The following is an 18,264-nucleotide window of genomic DNA, read 5'->3' as shown; positions in this document are numbered from 1 at the left end:
TTCCATCTTGGTTACCTTTGAATAAAGCTAATCCTGACATAATTTCCTCCCTCATTCTTTTTTTTTCCTCTTGCTAATTGTGTACTCATTACCCGCCCTCCTCCCAGAGTCTTCAGACACTCCCACTGAGGTCTATACTAAAAAGTGCACTGTCTTATGTCATTAGAAGGAGGGGGAAATAAAGAGATGAGAAGGAATATATTATCAATAAAAAGACCCCCCCCCCCCCCCCAGCATGCAACTGTTTTGTCAGCCGATGGCAATGGCAATTAAAGGGCCAGTGCTTCTAAGTTATGTGATAACTCCAAACCATAACAGCAGAAAAAGTTTTGAATACAGGATTAGAATCTTTATCACTTAATACACTCAGACCAGTTGCTGTTGAAATTTGATTTGTATGGTGACAATCCCGCTTTAAGTTTCTGAAACATGGGCATATCGACCAAGAAACAGTTCTCTCTCTGATCAAATCTGATCAGAGAGAGATCTGTTGGCTGCATATACACCTCAGGCAAATTCCTGATCAATTCCAGCATGAAAATTCTCGGGAATCGGCCTAGCAAATCTACTAAACATGCCAGACCAAACAACCGTCCGTTTCCCTTGCATTAAAATGTCACCTGTTCCAGCTGCCATGAGTGTCCAGATGCTCCTGCTTCTGCATTAATGTAATGTAATGTAAGTGGCTTGTGTGTGTCGTCACACAGTTGAGACAGGCACAGGGGGGGCACATTAACATTTGGATTTACAGAGGCCGGGGTTTCCGTTGCAATCACTGCTCAGCCTGATATTGCATGCTGTGGCGCAGGGTCCTATGAAGGATGAAAAGCAAACAAACACGTATTTCCACTGCGCTCAGACGTAATCCAACCACAAGGATGCGACAGGTTATTCACCAGCAGCTGCTCCAATGTACTCTGGGACCAAAGCACTATGCTGATAGAAAACAAAACAGGAAAAGGAAAGGAGCGCTCTCTGGTGCATTAACCTTTTTAATCACTCTTTCGCAAGATATAAAATAAACGTACACAATATAAATGTCAATAAAACTTGTCACACTCTAGGTGTATGTCACCATGTCCTGGAGATGGTATCTCTGCTTAAACGCCTCCACGCTATGGCCAGTAGCAGCAGGAATCCGGAATTCCGGTAGCGTCAGCGGGGCCAGGAACACAAGTGATGTCGGCAGGACATGGTGACATACACCTAGAGTGTGACAAGTTTTATTGACATTTATATTGTGTACGTTTATTTTATATCTTGCGAAAGAGTGATTAAAAAGGTTAATGCACCAGAGAGCGCTCCTTTCCTTTTCCTGTTTTGTTTCCTATGAAGGATGGTTTCTGCGGTGCCATGCTTGTGGACCACTAATCTTGGGTGTGCAACTGACCTGAAGGGAACCTGAAATGAGAAGCATATGGAGGCTGCCATTTTTATTTCCTTATTAACAATACCAGTTGCCTGGCATCCTGCTGATCTTTTTGGCATCAGTAACAATGTATGAATCACACACCTGAAACAAGCATGTAGCAAATCCAGTCAGACTTCAGTCAAAGCATCGGATCTGCATCTTTTTTCAGGGTCTGTGGCTTAAAGTATTCTAGGCAGTTGATCAGCAGAACAGGCAAGCAATTTGTATTGTTTAAAAGGAAATAAATATGGCAGCCTCCATATCCCTCTCGCTTCAGGTGTGCTTTAAAGGGAACCTGAAGCAAGTGTAACGATCGGTGTAACACAGAGAGAATCTGATTACCGGTGATCTGCAGTATCACCGAGAATACAGATATATACCTGATTATAGATGATCTGCAGTATCACCGATAATCAGATATATCTATAACCTCTGGACACCTGAGTAATAACTGAGTGTTTGGTGCAACAGTAATACTTTGAGGAAAGCACCCGTACAGGGGGTGCAAGGCAGTAGGAGATACTGCCTAAAGAACAGCTTCCTTCCAATGGCCTGAGGCTCCCCAAGGGGCGGAGCCAGGCAGTGAGTGAGAGACCAGAGTGTGAGTGACACCCGAGGTGAAGTGTCACTGACAGGTCTGTGAACTATCTCCCAACAGGGGAAAGAGTTCTCGAGGTCGGACAGGCCAGGTCGGCAACAGACAGACAGATCAGGTACAAAGACAGGAGACAGAAACGGAATCCAAGGACAAGCAGAGTTTGGCAACAGAGTATCAGATATAGCGAAGTACCAATTCAGAGATCAAGAGAGTGGTCAAGAGAGCAGGAAGTCATAACAGATATAAACAATGCCTATTCTTTTAGGTGTGAGCTCCGTGATCATCAACACCCTGGAACTAGTCTGATATATAACAGAGAGGTAATACAGTTCCCTAGTCTTGGGTGTGAGTTCCTTGATCATCAACACCCTGGAACTAGTCTGAAGTATAACAGGATAGTAATACAGTTCCCTAGTCTTGGGTGTGAGTTCCTTGATCGTCAACACCCTGGAACTAGTCTGAAGTATAACAGAATGATAACACAGTTCCCTAGTCTTGGGTGTGAGTTACTTGATCATCAACACCCTGGAACTAGCCTGAAGTATAACAGAACGATAATACAATTCCCTAGTCTTGGGTGTGAGTTCCTTGATCATCAACACCCTGGAACTAGTCTGAAGTATAACAGAGATTAACAACACAGATTAGCAAAAGGTCTGAGTGCTACCACGTAGTGATCGAAACGGCAGACACCAGAGAAATGACCAGCATCCAGTATATATACCCTAGCCCTCTCCAGCGCCTCCCCTAAGTGCTGGACCAATGGGAAGTGGTAAAATTGTCAGCTGACCGGCTTGGTCAGCTGACACCTTTCTGGCTGTCATAAAAGCTCTGCCTCTCAACGCACGCGTGCATCCTTCTGAACCTGTGTGGACTATCAGTCCCAGCCACACCAGATCTGTTTTGCAATGTATCCGCTGTGCAGGACGCTAAACCAGCCGCACCGCTATCCGAGCACGCGGCGGTTTCTCCGCGTTCCGCCATGCGGACAGATGTAGGCCTACGCGTGCAAACCGCCGCGTCAGACGCGGAATCTGCCATGTTGAACGCGGAATCAGCCGCCTTATCTTGAGTACTCGCGGCGGCTTTTCCGCGTTTTCTCACAGTACCCCCCCCCCGAGGAGTGGACTCCGGACAGCTCCTACCCAGTTTCTCAGGATATAAGGCGTGGAACTCCCTCTTTAATTTATCCGCATGCATGCGACACTCAGGTACCCACGTTCTCTCCTCAATACCATACCCTTTCCAGTGAACCAGATACTGCACTGAGTTCTGTACAACACGTGAATCCAAAATCTTTTCTACTTCGTACTCAGGTTGGTCATCTACCATCACAGGAGGAGGAGGAGTGGAACCTACATGCACTGCTGGCTTAAGCAGGGACACATGAAAGGATCTTACACCACGCATGCTTGCAGGAAGATCAATGGCATAAGTAACATTGTTGATCTTCCTGGTTACTGGAAAAGGGCCCACAAATCTGGGTCCTAACTTGGGCGAGGGCTGTTTCAGGGTCAATTGACGTGTGGACACCCAGACCAAGTCTCCTGGTCGGAACTTCCACTCTAAGGAGCGTCTCTTGTCAGCTTGGTCTTTCTGACTTTGAAAAGCCTTCTCCAAATTACTTTTCACGATCCCCCAAATGTTTTTAAACGACTTTTGCAAAGCCTCCAAAGCTGGAAACGGGGCGGAAGCTACTGGGAGTGGGGAGAACTTAGGCAACTTTCCAGTTACCACCTGAAACGGAGAAAATCCAGAGGAAGAGCTTTTCAAATTATTGTGCGCAAATTCTGCAAACGGCAAGAATTTGACCCAATCATTTTGTGCATCCGTAACATAACACCTTAGAAATTGTTCCAATGACTGATTAATTCTCTCAGTCTGACCATTGGTTTGTGGGTGGTAGCCTGACGAAAACGACAGTTCCATGCCCTTCTGATGACAAAATGCCCTCCAAAATTTGGAAATAAATTGGACTCCCCGATCTGACACAATGCTTTCCGGAATGCCATGTAGCCGGAAAATGTGGATGATGAAAAGATCGGCCAACTCTTGGGCCGAGGGGAGTCCTTTCAGGGGCACAAAATGGGCCATTTTACTGAAACGGTCGACTACCACCCAAATGACCGACATGCCCTCAGACTTCGGAGGCTCACCCACAAAATCCATGGACAAATGGGTCCACGGTTCACTCGGGGTGGGCAAAGGCTGCAACGTTCCCACAGGTGCCAGACGGGAGGGTTTGCTTCTCGCATACACTGCACACTCTCTAACATACTCCTTGCAGTCAGTTGTTAATGAAGGCCACCAAGCACACCTGGCAACGAGGTCCAGTCAGGGGCGTAGCAATAGGGGGTGCAGGGGTAGCGACCGCATCGGGGCCCTTGGGCCAGAGGGGCCCTGAAGGTCCCTCCCTCAACTACAGTATTAGCTCTCTATTGGTCCCGTGCTCATAATAATCACTTCTATAGATACATTGAATAGTGGTAATCACTAACAAACTGTTCCCCATCCCCTTCTTGCATCTCTGACACTGTAGTTGCCATTGGCAGGTTTTGGTGCGCCGTATCAATTGTCATGTATACAGTGCTTGGGGGGCCCCATGTAAAACTTGCATCGGGGCCCACAGCTCCTTAGCTACGCCACTGGGTCCAGTGTTCTGGTAGCCCCAGGAAGTCCAGCATTCTTGTGGGAGTGGAAAAACTGCAATATCTGGAGACGAAATGGCAGTGGTACAAACATCACCCCTTCAGGCTTTCCTTCAGGGACATCCTGCTGAAAGGGACTTAACCTCCTTGGCGGTAACCCCGTGTGTGACACGGGGTAAGCCGCCGGAGGGTGCCGCTCAGGCCCTGCTGGGCCGATTTTCATAATTTTTTTTTTGCTGGCCGCAGCTAGCACTTTGCTAGCTGCGCCAGCACTCTGATCGCCGCCGGCCCCCGCCCGATCGCCGCTATCTGCTGCGGCGTGCGGCCCCCCCCCCCCCCAGACCCCAGCGCTGCCTGGCCAATCAGTGCCAGGCAGCGCCGAGGGGTGGCCCGGGACTCCCAATGACGTCCCGACGTCAGTGACGTCGGTGACGTCATCCCGCCCCGTCGCCATGGCGACGGGGGAAGCCCTCCAGGAAGTCCCGTTCTATGAACGGGATTTCCTGATCGGAGATCGCCGAAGGCGATCGAAGCGGGCGGGGGGATGCCGCTCAGCAGCGGCTATCATGTAGCGAGCCCTCGGCTCGCTACATGATAAAAAAAAAAAAAAAATTTAAAAAACTGCTGCGCTCCCTCCTGGCGGTATTTTTCATACCGCCAAGGAGGTTAAAGTCTCCATCCAGTTTCTCCAGGTCTCTGTGGCTGTCAACACTACTCTCTGTGGGATAATAGTCTCTGGGTCTGAGGGCTGTGCTGTCTCTGGCTCAAAGCATCTGGACAAAGCATCCGCTTTAATGTTTTTACTACCCGGAGTGTACGTAATTACAAATCTGAATCTCGAGAAAAACAGTGATCACCGAGCCTGACAGGGACTCAATCTCTTAGCCCCCTCAATGTACTCCAAATTTTTGTGATCAGTGTAAACGGTAATCGTATGTTCTGCTCCTTCTAGCCAGTGACGCCATTCCTCGAAGGCCAATTTAATGGCTAGGAGCTCCCTGTTGCCTATATCATAGTTTTTCTCTGCTGGTGAAAACCTACGAGAGAAATAGGCACACGGGTGTAATCTTACCTGCAACCCAGAACGCTGAGACAGCACAGCCCCCACCCCGACCTCCGAGGCGTCTATCTCCACAATAAAGGGATAGGAGGTGTCGACGTGTCTCAAAATGGGTGCAGAGCAAAATAATTCTTTCAAGATGGAGAAAGCAGCCAGAGCCTCAGGGGACCAGTGGTTGGTATCTGCCCCTTTCTTTGTGAGACTGGTGAGGGGTGCTATGACTGTGGAGTACCCCTTTATGAACCTTCTATAGTAATTAGCGAATCCCAAAAATCTCTGGAGGGATTTCAGTCCCACTGGCTGCGGCCACTCCAGGACAGCAAAGACTTTGGCAGGATCCATAGACAGGCCCGAGGTGGAAATTATGTACCCCAGAAAGGTGACAGATGTTACCTCAAAAATGCATTTCTCCAATTTAGCGTAAAGCATGTTCTGTCTTAACTTATGCAACACCCATTTGACATGAGCCCTGTGCTCAGAGAGGTTATCTGAGAAGATCAATATATCATCTAGATATACCAGGACAAATTTACCCAATACCTCCCTGAATACTTCATTAATGAGTTCCTGAAAGACGGCTGGAGCGTTACACAACCCGAAGGGCATCACCAGATACTCGTAATGCCCATTGGGTGTGTTAAAGGCCGTCTTCCACTCATCGCCCTCTCTGATCCGCACCAGGTTGTATGCACCCCGCAAATCCAATTTCGAGAAAATCTTAGCACTGGTGACCTGAGTAAATAAATCGTCTATCAAAGGCAACGGATAGCGATTTTTTACTGTGATTTTATTCAGACCCCGGTAACCAATGCATGGCCGAAGGCCTCCGTCTTTTTTCTTAACAAAAAAGAAACCTGCTCCGGCAGGCGACCGGGAAGGGCGAATGAACCCCTTAGCTACGTTTTCACGGATGTACTCTTGCATGGCCACTTTTTCCGGCCCAGACAAATTGTAGAGATGGCCTCTAGGGGGCATACAACCAGATCGGAGGTCGATGGGGCAATCGAAAGGGCGATGTGGAGGTAGTTTATCTGCAGCTTTGGGACAAAACACATCTGAAAATTCAGAATATTGTTCCGGTACCCCCTCCACATGAATTCTGGTCTGACCTAAGGTCACCTTCACTAAACAATGATCAAAGCAATGGGCTGACCAGTTTGTTAGCTGACCAGTGGCCCAATTGATCTGAGGGGAGTGAAGGTGTAACCAGGGCATACCAAGGATGATAGTGGAGGTGGTCATGTGTAACACAAAAAAATGCAACTTCTCCCTATGCAGCACCCCTCTAGTGACTCCCACCTCTGGTGTCTGAGACAGAGGACGGTTACGTTGCAGAGGGGAATCATCCACTGCCGTAACTTGGATAGGTGGTGTCACCGGGGTGAGTGGAATACCCAATTTCTTAGCAAATTCGTAATCCATAAAATTAGCCGCTGAGCTTGAATCAACAAAGGCCTCAGTGACTTCAGATTTATCTTCTCATGTAATTGTACAAGGAAGAAGCAACCTTTTATCATCTAGAGGTAAAAATTGCACGCCTAGGGTACTACCCCCAATCTGCATTGGCTCAGGGGGAGACGAGACGGGAGGAGGTGGAGTCACAGGGGGCGCAGCGTGGGATACCATTCTCACATGGCTACTACCCCGGGTCTGCCTCTGATAGCGCAGCCGGCGATCTATTATTATTATTATTATTTATTGTATTTATAAAGCGCAAACATATTACGCAGCGCTGGACAATAAATATATACAATGATACAAGGATGACATACATAGGGGTATACACATAGAACAAAGTTATACATACAAATTGTACAAAATACATGATCATGCAATATGGGCTGGTTAGGTAGGCCCAGTAATACAAGTACAGGCTGTCATAGGACAGGAGCACATGATCCTGTAGATTACACTAGGGAGTGGAGGACCCTGCCAGAGGCTTACAATCTAAAGGGAGGGGTGGAAACACTAGGGGGGGCTGTTAAATATTCCTTAGAGAGTTACTGTGTGGTAGGAGGTGGGTAGGCCATCATAAAGAGGTGGGTTTTGAGGGCTTGCTTGAATGTGTTGAAAGAGGGAGCAAGTCTGATGGGTGGTGGAAGGGCATTCCAGAGGGTGGGGGCAGCTCTTGAGAAATCCTGCAGGCGGGCATGGGAGTGTGAAAAGTGCTTTCCTCAAAGTATTACTGTTGCACCAAACACTCAGTTATTACTCAGGTGTCCAGAGGTTATAGATATATCTGATTATCGGTGATACTGCAGATCATCTATAATCGGGTATATATCTGTATCTATCCTGATGGCCGATGAAATGGCCTCATCGATGGACTTAGGCTCAGGCTGACTCAACATAAGATCGGAAACCTCATCTGACAACCCTGATAAGAAACAATCTAATAGGGCAAAGGTATCCCACCTGGCTGATACTGACCACTTCCTAAATTCAGCAGCATAATCTTCCACCGGACTTTTGCCTTGACGTAACCATTTGAGCTTCCGCCCAGAAGTCGAGGCAATGTCTGGATCATCGTAAATTATAGCCATGGCTTTAAAAAATTTCTCTACCGAGGTTAGGGCCAAGTCTCCGTCAGGCAGACTGTACGCCCAGGTCTGAGAATCACCTGATAACAAAGTTTTAATAAATGTAACCCTTTGGACCATAGTTCCTGAAGAATTAGGTCTCAACTCAAAGTATGATAACACTCTACTCCTAAAATTTCGGAAGTCAGATCTGTGACCAGAAAATTTTTCTGGTACAGGCATACGTATGTCTGTGCTAAGAGGAGATCGCACTGATTGAAGTTCCTGAATAGCCCCAGATATCTGACAGATTTGGGTCTGTTGGTTTAAAACAGCCGCGGAAAGTTGGTTTACCGCGGTGGTCAGGACTTCAACATGGCTATACAGTGCGTCCATTTGGGTTCGGTCTGCCGTTCTATAACGATCGGTGTAACACAGAGAGAATCTGATTACCGGTGATCTGCAGTATCACCGACAATACAGATATATACCCGATTATAGATGATCTGCAGTATCACCGATAATCAGATATATCTCTAACCTCTGGACACCTGAGTAATAACTGAGTGTTTGGTGCAACAGTAATACTTTGAGGAAAGCACCCGTACAGGGGGTGCAAGGCAGTAGGAGATACTGCCTAAAGAACAGCTTCCTTCCAATGGCCTGAGGCTCCCCAAGGGGCAGAGCCAGGCAGTGAGTGGGAAGGACCAGAGTGTGAGTGACACCCGAGGTGAAGTGTCACTGACAGGTCTGTGAACTATCTCCCAACAGGGGAAAGAGCTCTCGAGGTCGGACAGGCCAGGTCGGCAACAGACAGACAGATCAGGTACAAAGACAGGAGACAGAAACGGAATCCAAGGACAAGCAGAGTTTGGCAACAGAGTATCAGATATAGCGAAGTACCAATTCAGAGATCAAGAGAGTGGTCAGGAGAGCAGGAAGTCATAACAGATATAAACAATGCCTATTCTTTTAGGTGTGAGCTCCGTGATCATCAACACCCTGGAACTAGTCTGATATATAACAGAGAGGTAATACAGTTCCCTAGTCTTGGGTGTGAGTTCCTTGATCATCAACACCCTGGAACTAGTCTGAAGTATAACAGGATAGTAATACAGTTTCCTAGTCTTGGGTGTGAGTTCCTTGATCGTCAACACCCTGGAACTAGTCTGAAGTATAACAGAAAGATAACACAGTTCCCTAGTCTTGGGTGTGAGTTCCTTGATCATCAACACCCTGGAACTAGCCTGAAGTATAACAGAACGATAATACAATTCCCTAGTCTTGGGTGTGAGTTCCTTGGTCATCAACACTCTGGAACTAGTCTGAAGTATAACAGAACTATAATACAATTCCCTAGTCTTGGGTGTGAGTTCCTTGATCATCAACACCCTGGAACTAGTCTGAAGTATAACAGAGAATAACAACAAAGATTAGCAAAAGGTCTGAGTGCTACCACGTAGTGATCGCAACGGCAGACACCAGAGAAATGACCAGCATCCAGTATATATACCCTAGCGCTCTCCAGCGCCTCCCCTAAGTGCTGGACCAATGGGAAGTGGTAAAATTGTCAGCTGACCAGCTTGGTCAGCTGACACCTTTCTGGCTGTCATAAAAGCTCTGCCTCTCAACGCGCGCGCGGGTCCTTCTGAACCTGTGTGGACTATCAGTCCCAGCCACACCAGATCTGTTTTGCAATGTATCCGCTGTGCAGGACGCGGAACCAGCCGCACCGCTATCCGAGCACGCGGCGGTTTCTCCACGTTCCGCCATGTGGACAGATGTAGACCTACGCGTGCAAACCGCCGCGTCAGACGCGGAATCCGCCATGTTGAACGCGGAATCAGCCGCCTTATCTTGAGTACTCGAGGTGGCTTTTCCGCGTTTTCTCACAGAAAGGCCCTATTTATTTCCTTTTAAACAATACCGGTTGCCTGGTAGTCCTGCTGATCTCTTTGGCTGCAGTAGTGTCTGAATTACACACCCAAAATAAGCATGCAGCTAATCTTGTCAGATTTATGTCACAAACATCTGATCTGCATGCTTGTTCAGTGTTTATGGCTAAATGTATTAAAGGTAGAGGATCAGCAGGACTGCCAGGCAACTGCCATTGTTTAATATTAAATAAATATGGCAGCCTCTATATACCTCTTGCTTCAGATTTCCCTTGTACACGTGCACAGGAATGGTCACTCGCATGACAGCTCATATCCAAATGTGCACAGACACATAACTAGCCTACCAGCCTCCTTCCCTTTAGAAGAAATATTAACCACACCGGATGGCTGCATTTTCATATGCAAAGCAGAAATAAGTCTCCAAATGGCTGTACATGATTAGCATACCTCCCAACTTTTTGAGATGAGAAAGAGGGACACTTAAGCCCCACCCTTGTCACACCCCTAATCACACCCCCATCACCCTATTCACGCATACGATAAAGATTTCATAAGAAAAATATGTTTTATAATTCAAAACAAACTGGTCCTTTCTATCCTGGTTTATTTTCCTTTATTCTAACATTTTAAAATTAAGTTATATATCAATTTAAAGGATGGGAATCAAGTTTAGAGCAGGAGTCTCAAACTCAATTTACCTGGGGGCCACAGGAGGCAAAGTCAGGATGAGGCTGGCCCGCATAAGGGATTTCACAAAAAAAGTCCTGAAATGTCATCAATAGTTTTAATTATTTCTTCTGAACATGAAGTGTCCTACCTTATAGTTCGCTTCAGTGCTCCCATTACAAGTAATCCGCCGGGTCCCCGCCGCAAAACGAGGGCTGTAGAGCCCCCAAATCGCACAGGGCAATCCGCCGGCATTTCCTGGAAGGGACAGAGCTTTCAGCTTCAGGTCTGCCCCTCCTGACGTCAATCGTGGCGGATCGCCGCCTCTGCCCACCCCTCTAACTCTTCATTCACAGACTGGGGTGGGGAGAGGTGGCGATCCATGCGACGATTGACTTCAGGAGGGGCAGAGCTACAGCTGGAAGCTCTGCCCCTCAGCGCAGTCGTGGATGTTTGCCCGGGGGATTTGGGGGCTCTGCAGCCCTCTTTAGCGGCGGGGATACGGCGGATTACTTGGGAGCACTAAAGCGAACTATAAGGTAAAATAGTTAGCTTTCGTGTCTCTTTTGCTTTTGCCGGCGCGGGCCACAAAATATTGTACCGAGGACCGCAAATGGCCCGCGGGCCACGAGTTTGAGACCCCTGATTTAGAGTCAGTCAAACACATTTTTTTAGTAGATAAATATATATATATTTACATAGAAAGAGGGACAAAGTCCTGAAAGAGAGACAAATAAGGAGGAAACAGGGTCAGAGGAACAGGGCTCCCAAAAAGGGACTGCCCCTCCAAAAGAGGGACAGTTGTGAGCTATGTGATTAGTACAACATTTCCTCCATGTTAAAAATCAGAATGAAATGTTATCAGCCACTGCCTCTGTTACCAGCTTCATGGAATATAAATTGTCAGTATCAACAACATGATAGATAGGGGTAGGAGTAAAGTATGTGATCTGTGCATTATTTATATGAATGTGCTGACTCACAAAACCTGTTGAATGGGGGAGATCTGCCGTAACTGTTGTCACCAGATTATTATCCAGTCCAGCAACATCTTATTAGTTAGGTTTGTGCTGTCTCATGTCTTCAGTTAGATTTACTTAGAAAATTCACCAAAAGCAGCTATAAAGTCTTTCAAAAGCAATGATTATATTAAAAATTATTTTGCCATTTTATAAAAAATAAGAGTCACGGCACTCTGTTTAAATCTATAGATGGCCCAAATATCAGATTTTGGGTTCGCGGTAGCAAACTTACGCAAAAGTTTGAGTTCGCACGAACCGGCCAAACCACCATAGACTTCAATGAGCAGGCGAATTTTAAGACATACAGGGACTATTTCTGCATGGAAAAGTTGTTTTAAGGGGTCTAGCACCTAGAGGGGGCATGCCAGAGTGGGATACATGCCAAAAGTCCCTCGGAACATTACGTATTTGACTCAGAGTAGGGGCAGAAATCACATTGCATTGCTAAATTGGAGGCATAAAGTGCTTCAAAACATCTTGCATTTGTATACATCTATCAGGTAGTGTAAGTAGTGTACTTCTTCACACTAACAGTACAGACCAAACTCACTGTTTAACGCACCGCCACAATTAGCCGCAAAGGGTTGTAATTAGTTGACACTGTCAGGACATAAATGTCAGTCCTCTCGGCAGCAATGTTTGTGTAGTGATGGCAGTGCTCGTGCGCACGTTGGTGAAAGTGCAGGCGATGGCGGTTTTCCAGCCCATATAGTTGGGCTGAGGTAGTTCAAAGACAGAACAATAGTGACTGTCCAGCTGATTAAATTTGGTCTGTCCACAATGAAGCAACAACCTTATTATGTTAGGTGGGCCCCCAACACACTCATATAGGTCATTGCTACATTGTGAAACACAAGCCCCTTCACCGCGACAAGGTAACAATCACGAAGGGGAATTGACACATGTAAATGCCTTTTTGTTTTGTTGTTGTTGCAGCCACCGTGCAGCCAGAAAAATTGGGCATGTACACACACCAGAAAAATTATTATTTTTGGTAGCGGCCGCAGCTAGCAAAGCCTTAAACATTCAAGATCCACCTGGAGTCTTGGACCTTGTCGGTGGTGGTGGAGAAGGCAGTCAAGCGGCGTGCAGGCAGAGATACTGTGTGGGGACTGACTTAGTCTTTCGGGCAGGCAGTCACGTGGCGTGCAGGCAGAGATGCTGTTTGGGGACTGACTTAGTCTTCGGGCAGGCAGATCCATGCCTCATTCATTTTAATAAAGGTGAGGTACTGAACACTTTTTTGACCTAGACGACTTCTCTTGTCAGTGACCATGACTCCTGCTGTGCTGAAGGTCCTTTCTGACAGGACGCTTGAGGCGGAACAAGCCAGAAGTTCAATGGCAAATTGTGACAGTTCTGGCCACAGGTCAAGCCTGCACACCCAGTAGTCCAAGGGTTCATCGCTGCTCATAGTGTCTATATCCGCACTTAAGGCCAGGTAGTCGGCTACCTGCTGTTCGAGGCATTGTCGGAGGGTGGATCTCGAAGGGCTGAGGCGCAGAGTTGGACTAAAGAAAGTCTGCATGTCTGACATCACCATCAAATCGCTAGAGCGAGGAGGACTACTGGCACCTCTTTCCCATTGTGCTGTAAAGCATACTTGCCAGCTTGTTGTGCAAGTTCTGCATCCTTTCTTCCTTCTGGTAATTTGGTAACATCTCCACCACTTTGTGCTTATACCTAGGGTCTAGTAGTGTTGCCACCCAGTACAGATCATTTCCCTTGAGTTTTTTTTATACGGGGGTCCCTCAACAGGCTGGATAGCATGAAAGACCCCATCTGCACAAGGTTGGATGCCGACGTAGTTGTCATCTCCTTTGCCTCTTCGTCACTAATGTCAGGGAAGTTCTCTTCCTCCCCCCTGCCACGAACAATACCACCAGTATCCGAAAGGTGAGCAGCACAAGCCCCCTGCAACGTCTGCTGTGGTTGTTCTTCCATCTCCTCCTCAAAGCCACCTTCCTCCTCTGACTCCTCTTCCCTAGACTCCTCCACCTCCTCCCCCCTCCTCTGTGCTGCCAGGGGTGTTGACGACAAATCTGGTTCTGGTGGTGATGGTTCCCACAACTCTTCCTCTTCCGGTTCACGCTCCTCTACAGCTGGATCCACCACTCTATGCATGGCACGCTCCAGGAAGAAAGCGTATGAGATAATGTCAATGATGGCGCCTTCACTGCAACTCACCAGGTTTTTCACCTCCTCAAACGGATGCATGAGCCTGCAGGCATTACGCATGAATGTCCAGTACTTTGGTAAGAAAATCCCCAGCTCACATGTGTCAACTTGCCCAAACTCAAAGCTGACAAGAGATAGCTTCCGTTGTCACACACCACATTGCCGTTCTCCAGTTGGTGCGGGGTCAGCCACTGATCCACCTGTTTGTTCAGAGCAGCCAGGAGTGCTGGTCCGGTGTGACTCTCGGCTTTGAGGCAAGGCAAGTCCAAGATGTTGTGACACGGTCCTACCTGGCATGCGGAATAGGCCCTGGAGAGCTGGGAGTGTGCAGTTTGAGAGGAGAGCACAGCAGTAGAGTAGGATTCAGCCGAGGAGGAGGACGACAGCGAAGAGGATGTAGAAGGAGTAGGAGGAGAAGGAGAGGAGGTGGCAGTAGGTCTACCTGCAAGCCATGGCATTGTCACCAAGTCCGCTGCACAGGCACGTACTTCATGCTTGCCAGCGGTCAGCAGGTTTACCCAATGTGTCGTATAAGTAATATACCTGCCCTGACTGTGCTTTGCAGACCAGGCATCCGTAGTCAGATGGACCCTTGACCCAACGCTGTGTGCCAGAGATGACACCACTTGCCTTTCAACATCACGGTACAGTTTGGGTATTGCCTTTTTGGAAAAAAAATTGCGGCCTGGTATGTCCCAATCGCCACATATTTTGGGAAGGCCTCAGAATCCACCAGCTTGTATGGTAACAGTTGGCGGGCTAACAGTTCCGACAAGCCAGCTGTCAGATGCCGGGCAAGGGGGTGACAAGCAGACATTAACTTCTTCCGCTCAAATATTTCCTTAATGAACACCTGGCTGTGAGCAGAGGAGCAGGAACTGCTCAAGGTGAGAGGCAGAGTGGAGGAAGGTGGCTGTGAAGATGCAAGGGCAGCAGAGGATAAAGCGGCTGAAGATGCTGGACCAGGAGGAGGAAAAGGAGGCGGAGGGTGGCTTTGCATTTGTGTGCTGCTTTTCCTCTTGTGGTCATCCCATTGGTGTTTGTGCTGGGAGATCATGTGCTTTCATAAGGCAGTTGTTCCTAGGTGGGTGTTGCACTTTCCACGTCTCTAAGGCTGAGACACAAAAAAATGCCACACTGGCTAGCTCTGGGATAACGGCATTCTGGTGGTGGCAGCAGCAGGCGTTGAAGGGCGTGTTAGCTGGCTGACTCTAGGTGGCGATACATGCCGTTGGACACTGCCACGAGCTGTTTGTGATGAGCTCCCCCTCCTGCTTACAGCAACTTGTCTCCTCCTCCTCTCTGTCTCCCCCTCTGAACTGATCCCCCTATTCATCTCATCTTCCGGGCTCCCACTTGGCATCCATGCCCACATCATCATCATCATAATCATCATCATCCATAGCTTCGCTTGTATCAAACACTTCCAAAACTGCACCAACAACAGGTAGTTCATCATCATCCTCACACCTTACATCTATTTGTGTAGCGATGCCTAACTGAGACATATGAGGTGGTGTTGGTGTAACATCCCTAGCACCTTCAACTTGTAACAATAATGGTTGTGGATCATTAAATTCACCACAAACCTGTGTGAATAACTCCTGCGACATCTGAAGTGGAGCAGCTGTGGTGCTAGTAGTAGTGGTGGTGGCTGCCGACTGAGTGGTTGTGGTGTGCCCGAATCAGAGCAGGAGGAGGAAGATATGTCACGGTTTTATGTGGAATCTGAGGAGGATGAAGTGTTCTGTGTTAACTAGTCAACTAACTCCTCAGAATTTTGGGGGTTGAGGGTACGTGCCCTCTGAACACTGTGCATTGGTGGAGAGCTGCACGAATTCACACCAGCACGACCTCAAAAAGACCTGCGGGGTGGCCTGCCTCTTCTTGTCATTTTTTCCATATTGGAGTATGCAGTAGTACTAACAATATTCAATAGTGGTAGACAGTGTGTGTAATCACAAAGAGGCACACAATCAGTGTCAAATATACAGCAGGTGTGTGTGTGTGTGTGTGTGTGTGTGTGTGTGTGTGTATCACTGGGCTATGTACTTTAACACACTTAGGGCTCGATTCACAAAGCGGTAATAACTCAGTTATCACGCCTAAAAGACTTTAGGCGTGATAACCTTTGCACTAGCAAAGTTATCACCGCTTTGTGCTCTAACTCGCGCGAAGCTACCGCGCGAACGTGCGCGCGCAAAGTCCCATAGGGCTTAATGGGAGCTTCGCGCGAAGTGCCGGGTGCTGCGCGCGCGCAAAACTTTGCGCGCGGAAAATTCGCGTGAGTTTCTTCTTATCATGCCTAAACTGAGTTTAGGCGTGATAAAGGGGTTTTCACTCGCGTGCAAACACTTTGCACCGCTTTGTGAATCAGGCCCTTAGAGATATGGAGTTGTGATGTTACAATGGTTGTAAAAAGGCTGAAGTGCTGTAAAAGCAATGTGCGCAATCATATGGCTGCGTGGACTGTGAGCTGTATGCAGTGTTTCACCCACACAGAGAGATATCCTATAGTAAGTTCAATCACAAATACAGTTGGAAGATATGCACTGGTAATAGAGTGTGTGTCCTCCTCCACTACTCTGCGGTAGTAACTTACCCTCCATGATCCACATGCTGAATATCTTCTTTCTCCTTTAGTCTGTTCAGTTGCATTGGGAACAGCACTCGCTTGTGGTGACATAAGAACATTAGGAAGAGGATGAAATGTTGATAAATACAGATGCTTTAAAGGTAAACGATGGTAAAAGAAGATGAAGCGGGCTGCGAGGTAGGCCTATACCGCTGGGACTGGAGTTAAGGCACCTTATTTATGTCAGTCTCACTATTGTCATACAGCCCCGGGCTGCCCATGACACCAGGTAACGCCACTTTCTGATCTGGGCGGCATCCCGCCCCCTCTCTTCTTGGCCACCACTCACCCCCCTTCTCGAAAAAAGCAGCGGCCTCCTCCTGAAGTAACTCCCAGGTCCCCCTCGCCTCACCTTCCTTCCAGGCCAGACCTCAGATCAGCAGCGTCCCGCAGCGCAGCTGCGCAGCAGCTCCGGCTTGGCTCCAATAGCACATGTAGTACTTTACCAAGCCAAGCCACTCTCCTTTCTTCAAAGCGGAGGTCTGTACTGGACTGAAAGGTAGTGGTGATGCGAGGGGGACCCAGGACTTATTGAAAAAGGTGGCCAACGCTTGTTTTGAGAAGGGAAATGAGCAGTGGCCAGGGAGGGAGGGAGGGCAAGCTGGCTATACTGGGGGACCTGACACTAGAGCTTTATCCTGCCTTAACACTAGGATGTTGTAAACGCTTCCAGGGGCTGCTCCAGGTGCTGGATGGTGCCAGTGGTCCTATATAGAAAACGAAAGAAACAGGAGCGCTCCTCTGGTGCATTAACTTTTTAATATAGATAAACACACATACTGGTTATGCTTACAATGTGTAGATGGATACAAGCGCTTCAAAGGCCTGTTGGCAAGTCCTCTCCTCTTTCCTGTCCTGACGAAGGCGTGGTTAACACCAAAACTCGTTGTGACGTCAGACGGCTCTGGCGCTACCAGGCCCCGCCCACCGCATCTCACTCCTTGCTGTAACATCGTTCCTGCTGCTCTGGCCAAGCACAGGAAACAGGAGAGGACTTGCCTGCAGGCCTTTGAAGCGCTTGTATCCATCTACACATTGTAAGTGTAACCAGTATGTGTGTTTATCTATATTAAAAAGTTAATGCACCAGAGGAGCGCTCCTGTTTCTTTTGTTTTGTATACTGGGGACCTGGCTAACTTATACTGGGGAAACCTACCTAGCTAACCTATACTGGATGCACCTACCTGGCTAACCTATACTGGGGGGGGACTATTCCTGGCTAACCTATACAGGGGGCACCTACCTGGCTAACCTATACTGGGGGCAACTATACCTGGCTAACCCATACAGGAGGCACCTACCTGGCTAGCCTATACTGGGGGCAACTATACTTGGCTATCTATACTGGTGGCAACTATCCCTGACTAACCTATACTTGGGGCAACTATACTTGGCTAACTATACTGGTGGCAACTATACCTGGCTAACCTATAGAGAGGGCACCTACCTGGCTAACTTATACTGGGGTCAACTATACCTGACTATCTATACCGGTGGCAACTATACCTGGCAACTTATACTGGAGGCACCTATACCTGGCTTGTTTATTTTTTTGGTTGCACTGCAGCTATAATGTGCGGTGCAAATTGTTGGGTGCTGTGCGATCATTCCAAATCGATGGAGGGGCGC

General features: G+C 47.9%; 1 protein-coding gene across 4 annotated transcripts in view; it reads right to left on the bottom strand.

Annotated features, from left to right (window-relative positions):
- GUCY2F (guanylate cyclase 2F, retinal) overlaps nucleotides 1–18,264 on the bottom strand; it is a 296,029-nt gene that overhangs the window by 210,037 nt on the left and 67,728 nt on the right. The window lies entirely within an intron of this gene.

This window comes from Hyperolius riggenbachi, chromosome 8, assembly GCF_040937935.1.
Source record: "Hyperolius riggenbachi isolate aHypRig1 chromosome 8, aHypRig1.pri, whole genome shotgun sequence".
Taxonomy (NCBI): Eukaryota; Metazoa; Chordata; class Amphibia; order Anura; family Hyperoliidae; genus Hyperolius; species Hyperolius riggenbachi.
This window is presented reverse-complemented; position numbering and strand designations above follow the sequence as displayed.